The sequence below is a fragment of the Triticum aestivum genome, chromosome 6A (assembly GCF_018294505.1).
Source record: "Triticum aestivum cultivar Chinese Spring chromosome 6A, IWGSC CS RefSeq v2.1, whole genome shotgun sequence".
NCBI classification, from domain to species: Eukaryota; Viridiplantae; Streptophyta; class Magnoliopsida; order Poales; family Poaceae; genus Triticum; species Triticum aestivum.
This window is the reverse complement of record NC_057809.1, coordinates 6,131,682-6,149,234: the sequence shown is the minus strand read 5'-3', so window position 1 is coordinate 6,149,234 and position 17,553 is coordinate 6,131,682.

Here is a 17,553-nt window from a genome sequence, read left to right as displayed (position 1 = left end):
CTGCAAAAGGATTAGCTAGCAGTTTTTCTAACATACCCGAAGGAATCTCAAAGTAGACAATTTCATTTCAGTAGGTTCAGTAGGTTGAGGAGCAACTCTTTGCTCTACTGGTAGGGGTGAAGATACCCCGAACAAGCCCCTCAGAGGATAGCTTTCCATAGTAACAAGTGACAGTAAATTTCAGCACACTATATAAATTTTTCCTTACCAAATTCCACCAACCAAAGGCGCTTCACTCCCCGGCAACGGCACCAGAAAAGAGTCTTGATGACCCACAAGTATAGGGGATCTATCGTACTCCTTTCGATAAGTAAGAGTATCAAACCCATCGAGGAGCAGAAGGAAATGATAAGCGGTTTTTAGCAAGGTATTTTCTGCAAGCACTGAAATTCACTGGTAGAAAAAGAGGCTTCCGTCCAGCCCCATTAGTCGCGAAAGTGTAGGAACCGCGACTAATGAAGTCTTTAGTCGCAGTTCGGCAGACGAACCGCGACCAAAGGCCTGGGCCCAGGGCGCTCGGTGGCCAGCTGGTGCACGTGAGGGGCTTTAGTCGCGGTTGGCCAGGCCAACCGCGACTAAAGGTGCGCAAAGGCCTTTAGTCGCGGTTGGCCAGGCCAACCGCGACTAAAGCTCCTCCCCTATATATACCAGTTCAGCACACTCACTTAGCCATTTGGTGCCACTTCTCTTCACAAGCTTCACAAGGGGGTGTAGGTTTGCTTTTGGTTCCTCTTATGCACACAAGGTGTTTGATGAAATACCCTAAGAGGGTGAAACAAACATGATATGAAGTGTTGGAGCCACACTTGAGGTTCCTCATTTATTTTTTCCTCCTCGATCGCGGTTAGCAACTTGAACCTTTCATGCATGTGTGTCATTGATAAAATATGCATGTGTGCAGTTCATTGTTTAATTTATATTGTTTGTAGCTAGTTAGTTTAACAAATGCATGATGGTTAATTATATATTTTATATTATAATAATGCAGATGAATCGGCAATGGATGTACGGTAACCGACTCTCCGGCGAGTTCACTACGGGTTTGAAAGATTTCCTCGTAGTGGCTAATGCGAACAAGCAGGGGGGTTTTGTTATCTGTCCATGTGTTATCTGTAAGAATCAGAAGGGTTACTCTTCCTCAAGAGATGTTCACATGCATCTGCTTCGGCACGGTTTCATGCCAAGCTATAATTGTTGGACCAAGCATGGAGAAAGAGGGGTTATAATGGAAGAAGATGAAGAAGGGGATGATTTCATCGATGAAAGCTATCTTGCTCATTTCGGTGATACTTTCATGGAGGATGCTGAAGGTGAAGGGGAAGGTGAAGAAGAGGCACGTGATGATCCCGTTGATGATCTTGGTCGGACCATTGCTGATGCACGGAGACGCTGCGAAACTGAAAAGGAGAGGGAGAATTTGGATCGCATGTTAGAGGATCACAGAAAGGCGCTGTACCCCGGATGCGATGATGGTCTGAAAAAGCTGGGCTGCACACTGGATTTGCTGAAATGGAAGGCAGAGGCAGGTGTAGCTGACTCGGCATTTGAAAACTTGCTGAAAATGTTGAAGAATATGTTTCCAAAGGATAACGAGTTGCCCGCCAGTACGTACGAAGCAAAGAAGGTTGTCTGCCCTCTAGGTTTAGAGGTTCTGAAGATACATGCATGCATCAACGACTGCATCCTCTACCGCGGTGAATACGAGAATTTGAATGAATGCCCGGTATGCACTGCATTGCGTTATAAGATCAGAGGCGATGACCCTGGTGACGATGTTGAGGGCCAGAAACCCAGGAAGAGGGTTCCCGCCAAGGTGATGTGGTATGCTCCTATAATACCACGGTTGAAACGTCTGTTCAGGAACAAAGAGCATGCCAAGTTGTTGCGATGGCACAAAGAGGACCGTAAGTCGGACGGGGAGTTGAGACACACCGCAGATGGAACGCAATGGAGAAAGATCGACAGATGGTTCAAAGATTTTGCAGCTGACGCAAGGAACATAAGATTTGCTCTAAGTACGGATGGCATGAATCCTTTTGGCGAGCAGAGCTCCAGCCATAGCACCTGGCCCGTGACTCTATGCATCTACAACCTTCCTCCTTGGTTGTGCATGAAGCGGAAGTTCATTATGATGCCAGTGCTCATCCAAGGTCCGAAGCAACCCGGCAACGACATCGATGTGTACCTAAGGCCATTAGTTGATGAACTTTTACAGCTGTGGGGTGGTGTCCGTGTGTGGGATGAGCACAAACAAGAGGAATTTGACCTACGAGCGTTGCTTTTCGTAACCATCAACGATTGGCCTGCTCTTAGTAACCTTTCGGGACTGTCAAATAAGGGATACAATGCATGCACGCACTGCTTACATGAGACTGAAAGTGTACATTTGCCAAATTGTAAGAAGAACGTGTACCTTGGGCATCGTCGATTTCTTCCGAAAATTCATCCAGTAAGAAAGAAAGGCAAGCATTACAACGGCAAGGCAGATCACCGGCCGAAGCCTGCGGAACGCACTGGTGCTGAGGTATTTGATATGGTCAAGGATTTGAAAGTCATCTTTGGAAAGGGTCCTGGCGGACAATCAGTTCCGAAGGGAGCTGACGGGCACGCAGCCATGTGGAAGAAGAAATCTATATTCTGGGAGCTAGAATATTGGAAAGTCCTAGATGTCCGCTCTGCAATCGACGTGATGCACGTTACGAAGAATATTTGCGTGAACCTCCTAAGCTTCTTGGGCGTGTATGGGAAGACAAATGATACAAAGGAAGCACGGCAGGACCAGCAACATTTGAAAGACCCTGATGACCGGCATCCGGAATGGTTTCAAGGTCGTGCCAGCTACGCTCTGACCAAAGAAGAGAAGGTCATCTTTTTTGAATGCCTGAGCAGTATGAAGGTCCCGTCTGGATTCTCGTCCAATATAAAGGGAATAATAAACATGGCGGAGAAAAAGTTCCAAAACCTGAAGTCTCACGACTGCCACGTGATTATGACGCAATTGCTTCCGATTGCTTTGAGGGGGCTCCTGCCGGAAAATGTTCGAGTAGCCATTGTGAAGCTATGTGCATTCCTCAATGCAATCTCTCAGAAGGTAATCAATCCAGAAGTTCTACCACGGTTACAGAACGATGTGATCCAATGTCTTGTCAGTTTCGAGTTGGTGTTCCCGCCATCCTTCTTCAATATTATGACGCACCTCCTGGTTCACCTAGTCGAAGAGATTTTCGTTCTCGGTCCTGTATTTCTACACAATATGTTCCCCTTCGAGAGGTTCATGGGAGTATTAAAGAAATATGTTCGTAACCGTGCTAGGCCAGAAGGAAGCATCGCCAAGGGCTATGGAAATGAGGAGGTAATTGAGTTTTGTGTTGACTTTGTTCCTGACCTTAAGCCGATTGGTCTTCCTCGATCGCGGCACGAGGGGAGACTAAGTGGAAAAGGCACGATCGGAAGGAAATCAACGATATGTATGGACGGCCATTCTCTGACTGAAGCACACCACACTGTACTGACCAATTCCAGCTTGGTGGCTCCGTACTTTGAGAAACACAAGAATATTTTACGCTCGGACAACCCGGGGAAGCCTGAATCCTGGATTAGGAAGGCCCACATGGAGACTTTCGGCAGTTGGTTGAGAAAACATTTAATGAATGACAATGATGTTGTAGATCAGCTGTACATGTTGGCCAAGACACCATCTTCGACTATAACGACTTTCCAAGGGTACGAGATAAATGGGAATACATTTTACACGATCGCCCAAGATAAAAAGAGCACCAACCAAAACAGTGGTGTCCGCTTTGATGCAGCAACCGAGAATGGGCAAAAGGTCACATATTATGGTTACATAGAGGAGATATGGGAACTTGACTATGGACCCTCCTTTAAGGTCCCTTTGTTCCGGTGCAAATGGTTCAAGCTAACAGGAGGTGGGGTAAAGGTGGACCAGCAATACGGAATGACAATGGTGGATTTCAACAATCTTGGTTATCTTGACGAACCATTCGTCCTAGCGAAAGATGTCGCTCAGGTTTTCTATGTGAAGGACATGAGTAGCAAACCGAGGAAACGGAAAGATAAGAAAACGATCAGTGCATCATGCGATGATCCAAAGCGCCACATTGTTCTTTCAGGGAAAAGAAACATCGTGGGAGTGGAGGACAAGACAGACATGTCAGAAGATTATAATATGTTTGCTGAAATTCCGCCCTTCAAAGTGAACACCGACCCAAGCATTAAGTTAAATGATGAGGATGCTCCATGGATACGGCACAATCGTAAGCAAGCAGGGACACAAGGGAAGAAATGATGTGTAATAATTTATTGTATCAAACCTTTTGTCAAACCTTCAAGGGGTTTTAAAATGAATTAGTTTTATTTTTCTGATTTTTTTGATATATAATTGTATTTTTAAGATTTGAAAATGAAGAAAAAAACACAAGAAAAAAACAGAAGAAAAAAACAGAAGAAAAAAACAGAAGAAAAACATAAGAAAAAAGGAAAAACAGAAGAAAAAAACAGAAGAGAAAAACAGAAGAAAAAGGAAAAAGGAAAAAGGAAGAAAAAAACAGAAGAAAAAGGAAGAAAAAACAGAAGAAAAAACAGAAGAAAAAGGAAAAACAGAAGAAAACATAAGAAAAAAGGAAAAACAGAAGAAAAAAACAGAAGAAAAAAGGAAAAAGGAAAAAGGAAGAAAAAAACAGAAGAAAAAGGAAGAAAAAAACAGAAGAAAAAAGGAAAAACAGAAGAAAAAAACAAACAGAAGAAAAACATAAGAAAAAAACAGAAGAAAAAAGAAAGAAAAAAGGAAGAAAAAAAAATATGCCACCTACTGGGCCACCACGGCCTGAATACGACTAGAAACCCATTACAGGGCCAGGATTCAGGCCCGCAGAAGGCCCAGTAGGCCCACAGGCACATAGTGACAGAATAGGCCCGTAAGCCTGCATTTGAGAGGAGCTCGAAGTGGTGAGCGCAGCCGCGCTTATAAACCACTGTCGAAGCCTCTCGGCTAGCGAGGTGGGACTAAACATCCCACCGCACCGCGCCAGTTCTAGCACGGACCTTTAGTCGCGGTTGGGGAGGAGGACCGCGACTAAAGGGTACCTTTAGTCGCGGTTGGGGGGGTGGCGGGGGGCCGCGACTAAAGGGTCTTTCTGCGCGGGAACGGAGGCGGCGCCAAAACACTTTAGTCGCGGTTGGGGAGGCGGACCGCGACTAAAGGGCACCCTTTAGTCGCGGTTGGGGTGGCGGGCCGCGACTAAAGGGTACCTTTAGTCGCGGTCCGCCACACCAACCGCGACTAAAGGTGCGTCTATAAATACTGCACTTAGCAGTTTTGCCACTTCCCATTCTCCTCTCTCTCGACGCCGAAGCGCTGCCCCGGCCGACGCCGACGCCGAACCCTGCCCCGACGCCGACGCCGACGCCGAAGCCCTGCCCCGACGCCGACGCCGACGCCGAAGCCCTGCGCGCCGCCGCCCCCGTCCCCAGTGAGCGCCGCCCTCCGCCCGTGCCCTGCCGTCCTCCGCCCGCCGCCGGCCCGTGCCCTGCCGTCCTCCGCCCGTGCCCTGCCGTCCTCCGCCCTCCGCCCGTGCCCTGCCGTCCTCCGCCCGCCGCCCGCCGCCCGCCGCCCTGCCGCCCGCCGCCCGCTGGCCCTGCCTGCCGTCCTCCGCGCGCCGGCAGAAGAAGAAGAAGGAAGAAGAAAAAGGAAGAAGAAGAAGAAAGAAAAAGGAAAAAGGAAGAAGAAGAAAAAGAAGGAAGAAGAAAACAAAAGAAAAACAGAAGAAAAACAAGAAAAAGGAAGAAAAAAGGAAAAAGGAAGAAAAAAAGAAAAAGGAAGAAAACAACAGAAGAAAAAAAGAAAGAAGAAAAAAAAGGAAGAAGAAAAAAAGAAAGAATTTTTAAAATTAAATACGTGAAAATACGTGAAAGAATTTTTTGTGTCTAATAAAATCAATTTTTTGAAATACATTTTTATGAATTCATTTTTTTGAATTCACATACATTTTATGATTTCTCAAATATCTTTTTTCATTGCTATATTTTGATATACTGAATTGTTTTAAAGATGAAAAGGATAAAAACAGGAAAAGAAAAAATGAAATGAAATGAAAAAGAAAAGAAAAAAGAGTGTGGCCAGCACCCCCCGCCCTGCACATGGGCCATCCCGACCCCACATATATTCGTCTCCCCTCTCCGTGACGCCGTGGTGTTTTTTTAGGGATCGAGAGGGGACGGCGAGGGTTATAAATGTGTTGTCCTCGCCTCCCCTCTCCGTGACGCCGTCGTCTGCCGCCCCGTCTCGCGCTCTACCGCGACACCCTCTCCCACCCCTTCCTCGCCCCCTCCTTTCGCCACCGCCCTTTCGCCACCGCCACCGCCACCGCCCCCCTTCTTCACTTAATTAATTTGTTTTTACTACATGTTTTCAGGACTGACATAATGGCGGACGATAGAGCTGACCCGATTATGGACAACTATGATCCGGACGGTGAAGCACATATGTTCGGCATCATAAACGGCGATATTCTATATGTGCCGACCGGAGAAGAAGAAGATGATATCTCTTCTTATCTGAACCTTGACGGTGAAGATGAAGGGCGCCGTCAGCAAGATGATGCCGAACAAACGTCGATAAACGACGATCTTCAAATGGAAGTAGCAACCACCTCCGGCGCCGAGGTATATATATACATTGAGCCTCTGGTGATACAAACTAACTGATTTGAATAAATATCAGGACTGACATAAAAGACTCTTTCTTATTTTAGCCCTCGGCCGGATCGTCGAAACAATCGAGTACGTCGTCAAAGCGTGGCGCAACCAAGACGATGAAACAAGGAGAAACATGCACCATCGAGGTTGTCGACAGTGCAACCGGCAGGCCGCTGGAGCCCCGCAAGAACGCCACCAAGTTTGTCAGCCAATGCGGAGCCATTGTTAGAGACAACGTCTCGATCACCGTCCAGGAGTGGAATGAGCCAAAGAAGGCACGAATTGATGGTTTCACTTTTGTCGATAAGAGAACAAAAAAAGATTGCTTCAAGAAGCTTATGGAACATTTCGTTCTACCTCCGGAATACAACAAATTCGATGAGGAGGGTAACAAGATTGAGGAAAACAAGGAGAGGAGGAGGCTAGTCAAACAGTTCGCTCTTCATAAGATGGCCGACGCATTCCGGAAATTCAAGCAAAATCTAGCCCATGACTTTGTCAAGCAGAACAAGACTCCGGATTTCAAAGGACAATATGAGAAACTGAAAGATGATTGGCCAGAATTTGTGAAGCAAAAGAAATCGGAGCAGTTCATTCAAATATCGAAAAAAATAAGGAAAATGCGGCTAAGAAGGAGTACAATCATGTTATGGGGCCAGGAGGGTATCGCCTTTGGGAGCCTAGGTGGGAGAAGATGGAGAACGAGCTGAGGGCGCGAGGAATCCGTCCAGGTACGGAGGGATGGGACCCAAGGGCCAAAAGCTGGTGGTACGGGCATGGGGGAACGCTGAACCCGGAGACAGGGGAGTGTGTTTACCGGGGCAAATTAATTAAACCCACCCAAGCCCTTATTAACGCAATGAGGGATGCTCAACAGGGGAAGATCAAGTTCAACAGAGAGAACGACGCGCTGACAAAAGCCCTCGGGAATCCTGAACACGGAGGACGTGTACGAGGCATGGGGCACATTCCGTGGAAAATAGGGTTCCCCCAGAACGATGACCCGTACGGTTACAGAAGCCGTAAGAGAAAGATGGATCGGGAAGCAGATGTTGTGGCGCGGTTGGCATCGGAAATGGATGTGATGAAGAAAACCATGAGTGTACTAGTAGCCGAAAGAGATGCAGCTCGGGTGCAGCATGAAGATCATCCAGCGGATCTCGGAAGCCAGCAGCGGAGAAGCAGCGTGGCTTCCACGGAGGCCCCACCGGCTGGTGCAGATGCACCGACGATCGAAATTACTGCACCGGAGCCTCTGGTGGTCCAAATTACTGCACCGGAGCCTCTGGTGGTCGAAATTACTTCACCGGAGCATCCTCGCTACCCCGTGGACGATATAAAGGAGATGAAAGAATGTCATCTGTATTATCCTATCGGGAACATGTCCATGAAGGTAGCCATCGGCAGTGCTTTACCATGTTTACCTGGAGCACTCCACCACAACAACCCCATTCAAGATGGCTATGCTCGTGTCACGGTGGAGGACATAGTCCAAGGGTTTGAGGACCTGGAGATTGACATTGCTACACCTGAAGGGGAGAAAAGACTTGGAGATGTCAAGCGCCATTTCATTCTATGGCAAAAGAAGTTTATCAAGTTTCCAGGCGAGGCGCCAAGGACAACAAGTCCACCCCCCTACGGTGGTGGTGGTGGCGGTGGCGGTGGTGGTGGTGGTGGTGGTGGTGGTGGTGGTGGCGGTTCACCTACACCTCCGTCACGTCAGCCGACGCCGCCCCCCAGTCCACAACGTCCGGCGGGTGATCAGCCGCCGCCCCCCAGTCCTCGTCCGGCGGGTGATCAGACGCCGCCCCCCAATCCACCTCCGGCAAAGAAGCAGAAGCAGTCCTGGATTATTAACCCGGACCCTTATGTACCTAAGACCACAAAGGTACCGGAGCCATCACTGAAGCCTCTCCCCACAAGGCCTTGGGAACGTAGTGCCGAGGAAGTCGACGCGGCCGCGGCTGCTGATTTGGAGAAATGGAAGGCGGACTGCAAGAAGAAAAGAGAGCCCGAGCCCAAGCCAGTATTTTCTGATGAGCAAAAGAAGTGGGCTAAGTCATTTTTGAGCACACCGTCCCAAGCCGCGAAGAATCTGCCTAACGACTATGCACGTGAACTTCGCAGGCAGGCACTCATGTTCAAGGAGAACAAAGAGCGGGAGAAGGCCGAAAGTAAAAAAAGCGGGAAACAAGTTGCCCAGCTCGGGGAACAAAGTAAACAATCGATTGCCCCGCTTATAGTGGAAGCCTTCTGTCCGGATGACCCCGAGATCATACAAGCTGCGGCAGCACAGGGATTGACTGTAACGAGTGCCAGAGAACAAGCGGCCAACTTAGGTATTACTCTTCGTGAACTGTTAGGCCTTGATGAGGCGCCAGTGAAGGAGGTAGTAATTACATATGTCAAGAATGGGCCTCTCGTCGAGCCTGCGGAGGAAAAGGATCTACCTCCACAAATGAAAGGTCTGCTGAAATGGTACAAGGGTTACATAAAAAATAAAAACGCCAAAGAATATATTTATGCGGAAGTTAGACATGAGCATCACTTCAAACATTACTATGTACAAATTGAACTGAGTGAATTGTTCCAGCTTTTCAATCTGCGCGAGCTCGATAAATCTATCATCAGTTGCTACGTTCTGTAAGTGATTTATTAATTTCTACCCCATCTCGTTCATATTGCCTGCACTATATATATGTCCTAACTATATTGTTGTGTCCGCTATTATACATGCAGAATGAAGATTAAGGAATGCAGAGTAAGGAACATCCATGATGTTGGGTTCATTGACCCACACATCGTTAATGGACATGTGTTGGAGCGTTACCCCGCCGACGTGGAGGCAGACCTGTGGCAGTTTCTTACAAAGCAGGAACTCAAAAGTGATATTCTATTTCCTTACCATTTTGAGTGAGTGTTTCTGTCTTGAGCACATTCTCTTTTGTTTACTCCATGCATGGTATGTGGCCGGCTAATCGATGAGTTATGCATGACGTACTGTGCATGTATCGTGTCCGCAGGTTCCACTGGATTCTGCTAGTAATTAAAGTTAACACCTCAGAATGTCTCGTCCACGACTCTGTGAATATGGATCCAAAGCTTTGGGGCGGCATGAGAAGAATGCTGCAGAAGTAATTATTTTCATTCATTTGCGCTCTATATCGATCGGCCTATTTCGTTCATTTCCTAATATCAAGTAACTAATTAATAACTCTCTTGTTCATTTAATTTTCTTTGCCTCGTAGGGTTTGGAGACGGTTCGTAGATACAAAGGTCGGTGAATTCAAAAAAGAGCTAGAATTCAAAATGTTAAAGGCTAAGAATGCTGGGGATATTCAGCCACCGGAGACCAATCTATGTGGATACTATGTCTGTGAGATGATCCGGAGATACACCTCTGAGCGGGTTCCGAGTGATACCAATGCTAAGAGGAATAACCTCCGGTGGATGCTTAGTCCAGAAGCTCGCTTCCGACCACTTCAAGAGGAACTAGCTGGATGGTTCAGCAGGGAAGTCCTCCATCCTAAAGGAGAACACTATTACGAGGACGTAGAACTTTATATGCATTAAATCATGTATGGAAACTTGTTCAAAATTGTATATGGTCATCCGATGATATTGAATATATATTGTATATTCCTCTTGAATTCTTTTTGGTTCTAATTTCAAATTTATTTGAAATTGTACATTCATATGCATGTATGTAGTACCGTAGAATATATGAAACTCCTTCAAAATTAAAATAAAGCACAAAAGAAATAAAACAATACAAATTAAACAGAAAACAGGTTTAAGGGGGGGGGCTAAAACCCTAAACCTGCGGCGGCCTTTAGTCGCGGTTGGCCAGAAGAACCGCGACTAAAGGTCCTCCGCCCCGACGGCCACCTGGCGCCCACGTGGACGGGCCTTTAGTCGCGGTTCTTAAGCAACCGCGACTAAAGGGGGGGGCCTTTAGTCGCGCACGGTCTGTCGCGGTTGCGCAACCGCGACTAATGGCAGTTGCGAACCGCGACCAAAGGCCCTTTTTCCACCAGTGATTATAGGTAACAGATAGTTTTGTGATAGGATAATTTGTAACGAGCAACAAGTAACAAAAGTAAATAAAGTGCAGCAAGGTGGCACAATCCTTTTTGTAGCAAAGGACAAGCCTGGACAAACTCTTATATAGAGAAAAGTGCTCCCGAGGACACATGGGAATTATCGTCAAGCTAGTTTTCCTCACGTTCATATGATTCACGTTCAGTACTTTGATAATTTGATATGTGGGTGGACCAGTGCTTGGGTGCTATTCTTACTTGAACAAGCATCCCACTTATGATTAACCTCTATTGCAAGCATCTGCAAGTACAACAAAAGTATTAAGGTAAACATAACCATAGCATGAAACATATGGATCCAAATCAGCCCCTTACGAAGCAACACATAAACTAGGGTTTAAGATTCTGTCACTCTAGCAACCCATCATCTACTTATTACTTCCCAATGCCTTCCCCTAGGCCCAAATAATGGTCAAGTGTCATGTAGTCGACGTTCACATAACACCACTAGAGGATAGACAACATACATCTCATCAAAATATCGAACGAATACCAAATTCACATGACTACTAATAGCAAGACTTCTCCCATGTCCTGAGGAACAAACGTAATTACTCACAAAGCATATTCATGTTTCATAATCAGAGGAGTATTAATATGCATAAAGGATCTGAACATATGATCTTCCACCAAATAAACCAACTAGCATCAACTACAAGAAGTAATCAACACTACTAACAACCTACATGTACCAATCCCGGACTTGGAGACAAGAATTGGATACAAGAGATGAACTAGGGTTTGAGAGGAGATGGTGTTGGTGAAGATGTTGATGGAGATTGCCCTCTCCCGATGAGACGAGCGTTGGTGATGACGATGGCGATGATTTCCCTCTCCCGGAGGGAAGTGTCCCCGACAGAACAGCTTTGCCGGAGCCCTAGATTGGTTCCGCCAAGGTTCCACCTCGTGGCGGCGGAGTCTCGTCCCGAAAGGTTGCTTCTGATTTTTCTTCGGACGAAAGACTTCATATAGTAGAAGATGGCCACCGGAGGGCCAACAGGGGGCCCATGAGGCAGGGGGTGCACCCAGGGGGTAGGGTGCGCCCCCACCCTCGTGGACAGGTGGAGGCCCCCCTAACGTATTTCTTCCGCTCGGTATTTTTTATTATTTCCAAAAATAAATTTCATGGAGTTTTAGGACTTTCGGAGTTGTGCTGAATAGGTCTCTAATATTTGCTCCTTTTCCAGCCCAGAATTCCAACTGCCGGCATTCTCCCTCCTTATGTAAACCTTGTAAAATAAGAGAGAATAGGCATAAGTATTGTGACATAATGTGTAATAACAGCCCATAATGCAATAAATATCAATATAAAAGCATGATGCAAAATGGACGTATCAGAGGTCAAAGGGGCCATGTCCGGGACTGGGCTCCGCCGGGCTGGTATTGGGAGGTTCTGCCTTTTGGGGGGCGTAGGTTGGTGAGGAGCCAGCCCGTCGTTGACCTGATCCTTGTTTGGTGGCGGTCGCGTGGGCCAGTGAAGGTGCCGAGGCTTCCGGACACCGTGGAGGTGGTACGTCACGGTGTCAGCAAAGAGGACGAGCACGTCCGTCGCTAAATGGTTGCGTCGGAGGGCAGGTTCGACAATACTTGGCAGGGTCTCCAGGGATCTCACCGGAGCTATGATCCTGTGATGGTTCCTTCTCATTGGGTATTCACCGCCCGCGCCGATACCCGTCGGGGCGCTACGGTTCTAGTTGTACTAGTGATGCTATATGTATGATAGTATTCCAGGTGTATTATTGATAATATTCGACGATGTACGGACGCAAGAGATGATGTAGTTTTGCTTATAATTGAATGCATGCTAATTTGAATACTACTTTATTTTACGATTTGGTTTTGCTTATTGAATGCTCAAATTGGAAAACTACTCCTACTTTGAATGCTAAAATTGGAGAGCACTATGCAAGGCACTGTTTAGCTGACACCGAAAGTATATACCTGGACAAATGCAGGAAGAATGTGTACTTGGGCCATCGTCGATTTCTTCCGACCAACCATCAATGTCGAAAGAAATGCAAGCATTTCAAAGGCGAGGCACATCACCAGAAGAAGCCCGCCATGCGTACTGGTGATCACGTACTTACTATGGTCAATGATTTACACGTAATCTTTGGAAAGGGTCCCGGCAGACTAGCTGTTCCGAATGACGCTGAGGGACGCGCACCCATGTGGAAGAAGAAATCTATATTTTGGGACCTACCCTACTGGAAAGACCTAGAGGTCCGCTCTTCAATCGACGCGATGCACGTGGCGAAGAACCTTTGCGTGAACCTGCTAGGCTTCTTGGGCGTGTATGGGAAGAAAAAAGATACACCTCAGGCACGGGAGGACCTGCAACGTTTGCACGAAAAAGACGGCATGCCTCCAAAGCAGTATGAAGGTCCTGCCAGCTACGCTCTTACCAAAGAAGAGAAGAAAATCTTCTTTGAATGCCTGCTCAGTATGAAGGTCCCGACTGGCTTCTCGTCGAATATAAAGGGAATAATAAATATGTCAGAGAAAAAGTTCCAGAACCTAAAGTGTCATGACTGCCACGTGATTATGACGCAACTGCTTCCAGTTGCATTGAGGGGGCTTCTACCTGAAAACGTCCGATTAGCCATTGTGAAGCTATGTGCATTCCTCAATGCAATCTCTCAGAAGGTGATCGATCCAGAAATCATATCAAGGTTAAGGAGTGATATGGCGCAATGTCTTGTCAGTTTCGACCTGGTGTTCCCACCATCCTTCTTCAATATCATGACGCACGTCGTAGTTCATCTAGTCGATGAGATTGTCATTCTGGGCCCCGTATTTCTACACAATATGTTCCCCTTTGAGAGGTTCATGGGAGTCCTAAAGAAATATGTCCGTAACCGTGCTAGGCCAGAAGGAAGCATCTCCATGGGCTATCAAACAGAAGATGTCATTGGCTTTTATGTTGACTTCACTCCTGGCCTTAAGAAGATAGATCTCCCTAAATCACGGTATGAGGGGAGACTGACTGGAAAAGGCATGCTTGGAGGGGACTCAATAATATGCAGGGACGGGCATTCTTGGTCTCAAGCACACTACACAGTTCTACAGAACTCTACCAAAGGGGCTTGCTGCCAAGGCAAAGGGTGGCGCCCCCACTAATGGGCCATGCGTCTCAAATAGGGTTGTCCCACTTGGCCCATGCCAAGGAGCAAGTCCGATGCACTCTCCAGAATTTCCTATTAGGTTCATGAATCTTTTGGACCCTTCCTATACCATCCAGAGTTTTTCCAGGGTTGCCCAGAACATTTCTGATACTTCACTTTTCTTGGATTTTTTTATGAAACCTTCCCAGTTCTCTCTTCAAAACATTTTCTTTTCTTCCAAATCTTTTTCGATAGAAATGACATCAGAACGTACACTTGTAGTACTCAAAAGATCTGTGACCCTGAAGCGTACGACACCGTAAGTTTGGTTAATTGTGGAAATGACCCCGAACTCCTTCTGGTTAGTGAGAATAGTGGAACCATGGATGATCATATTGACCCCTACACACACGAATAAATATCGAGTGAACCTATTGTTTCCATGTGTCATTCCCTTTGCTTTGCAATGCTTTACAAAAACCGAGGTGAGCTTCATATATATCCCCATGAATCAACTCTTGATCACTATACCACATCATCCTCATTACCGTTTTTGTTCTTTTTTCTTGTTCCCATGTACCGGCAACCCATTGAGCATGTTATGCTTTGTCTGGGAAGATAACGATGGAAATGAAAACACAAGAGGGCCCCATTATCGACATATCCTAATATTCCAAACTTGACTCGCGCTAGGAAACTTAACCTAGTCGGGTACTAACAACTAATGTGGACCATACTAGTACAACTTAGACTTGCAAGCCGCCGCCACGCCTTGGCCTGAATGCAAGCGAATCACAACAGGTACACATTGCTAACACTAATTAAAGTCAAGATTATTTCTAACAAAGGTGACCAAGTTTGACCTTGGCAAGCCCACCAAGCAGCTAGAGTCTGGACGTTAAAAGTTGAAGGCATGGCAATAGAAATTCCTACGGATTACTGCTCATACAAACAAAAATCAGGGTTGCGGATCACCTACATTTTTTCCGCAAATATGCAATCTTGTGTGCCATTCCTTTGATAGAAGAAAGATAATTAGTACAAGTGAGGATACAACACATGCCATGAACGCAAAAGGGGAAATATTGAGTTGCATAAGGTGGCTGGTATCAAAATTTATCTGTAATGGGATCCCAGAACTAAGTAGCATTTTCTTATGTGTGTTTCAAGTGACTGGATATGGTTCTGGCATGTGAGAGAATCTTTGGAGTTGATGTTTTACTTGCAACATATATTATGTTTTATTGTTCTGAAAGCTCTATGACATATTGACGGACAAACAATAATAAGCCAAACTAAATAAATTGTACAATTTGTGTTGATGATTTTAGTAGAAAATTTAGTAGTAGGAAACATATTTCAACCTTCTAGTTAGACAGAATGAAACTAGAACTACTTATGAAATATTAATTACAGATTTTTTATTGTCGCCAACTAGAACTACTTATGAAATATTAATTACAGATTTTTTATTGTCGCCAACTAGAACAACTTATGGAGAGATTTAGGGAACAAAATTAGGACCTATATATGGTGTTCATCAACTTGGACAAGGTCTACGGTAATATATGACCGATTGTGATGTGGTGGGCCTTTGAGGAACAGAAAGTGACAACAAATTATGTTACTCGCATCAAGAACATGTAGGATAATATTGTTACAAGTGTTCGAACAAGTGATGGCGACATTAATGACTTCACGGTTAAAATAGGGTTGCACAAGGGGTCAGGTTTGACCCTTAATTATCTTTTTGTTTTAGTGAAGAATGATGTCACAAGGAATATACAAGGAGCTATCCCATGGTGTATGCTCTTTGCAGATGATATGGTGCTAGTTGATGATAGTCAGATGAGGGTTAATAGAAAGTTAGAGTTATGGAGACAAACCTTGGAAACGAAATGTTTTAGACTTAATAGAACGAAAATCGGGTATATGAGGTGCGATTTTAGTACTACTAGGCAAGAGAGGAGGAGGTTTGCCTTGATGGGTAGGGGGTAGCTCAGAAATACACCTTTCAATATTTGGGGTCAATGTTGCAGAAGAATGGCGATATGGATGAAGACATGAACCATCGAATCATAGCCCGATGGATGAAGTGGCGCCAAACTTCTTGCGTTCTCTGTGACGAGAGAGTGCCATAAAATCTAAAAGGCAGGTTCCATAGGACAACGATTCGACCTGCGACATTGTATGACGCTGAGTGTTAGCTGACTAAAAGGAAACATGTTCAATAATTAAGTGTAGCAAAAATGCGCATGATGAGATGAATTTCTGGCCACACAAGGAACGATTGGGTCCCGAATGATGGTATACAAGATAGATTTGCGCCGATTGAAGAGAAGGTTGTCCAACATCGTCTGAGATGGTTTGGGCAAGCTCCAGTACATAGAGGATGGACAAAACATGATGATAATGCCAAGAGTCGGGGTAGACAAAATTTGACACGCTAGGAGTCCGTAAAGAGGGATCTGAAAGACTAAAGTATTCCCAAAGAATTAGCATTGGACAAGGGCACGTGGAAGTTAGCTATCCATGTGCAGAACCATGAGTTGGTTGCGAGATCTTATGGGTTTCAGTTCTGGTATACCCCAATTTGTTTGGAAAGGCATTGTTTTTGTTGTATTTATTTTTGTTACCAAGATGGCCAAAAAATATTGCTTATTGATCAACACTTTGTCGTCTTCACTAGCAAGCAATCAGTTCCCAGCCATCATTTGTTTTTTCTCGAAACACACTTTGGGGTTCTAATTGAGTCACCTACTAGATATAAAAGTGTTCATGTTACACAGCAGGAGTGTGGTGAGATTGGAAACAATCTAGTAGAATAATTCGAGGTTATAGCAATGAATTCTTAATATAGATTTTGATGTTCTAAAGTAATAGCAGAACTATGACATGGCAAGACTCAATGTCAGCTTTCCTACTCCCGATCAAAAGCACATGGTATTCACATGGCATAGAGCCTATCAACTTGGCTATGCCCGAAAAGCTAATTAACATAGTGGATACTATCTGTAGAAGAAAATTCACGTCAAGTGACTCTTCCCCGCCCCATGCCTCCCATGCCTAAAGGTTCATAAACGCCACAAATTGCAGCCCCACTCCCCCTCCGGAAACATTTAGGTATGAACATATACGAAGGTGGGGGACAAGGGGGCGGGGGGGGGGGGGGGGGGGGGGGGCTTAACTAGGAAAGGAGCAAGGTATTGTGCAAGGAGGATCACTCGGAGTTGTGTGTGCGCTTCAATTAAATGGGATCTACCATAAGATGCAAGCGGTGTGTACCTTAGGAATATGTGAGTGATATTTCTACTGGAAATGAAGAGGGGATGAGGAGGAGTGGATGGAGTCAAGCGATCAGGCAATTAATTTCACATGGGTATGCATATATGCACTTCTCTCGCACATGCATGTAGTACCACTCTATCTAGCTTGGTCCCACCTATCCTCCGAATACCACCAATCAAAATAATGTGTGCATCGACGAAAATTCATCTCTGAGCCCGGGCTCAGATGCTCCCGAAATCTTGCCCGTCCATTGGCATGTATGTCGGCTGATGTATTTCTCTCAGTATAGCTTGCATCAAAATGGACACCCAGAGCTATTCAACTACCAATATTTTGGCAGGGCG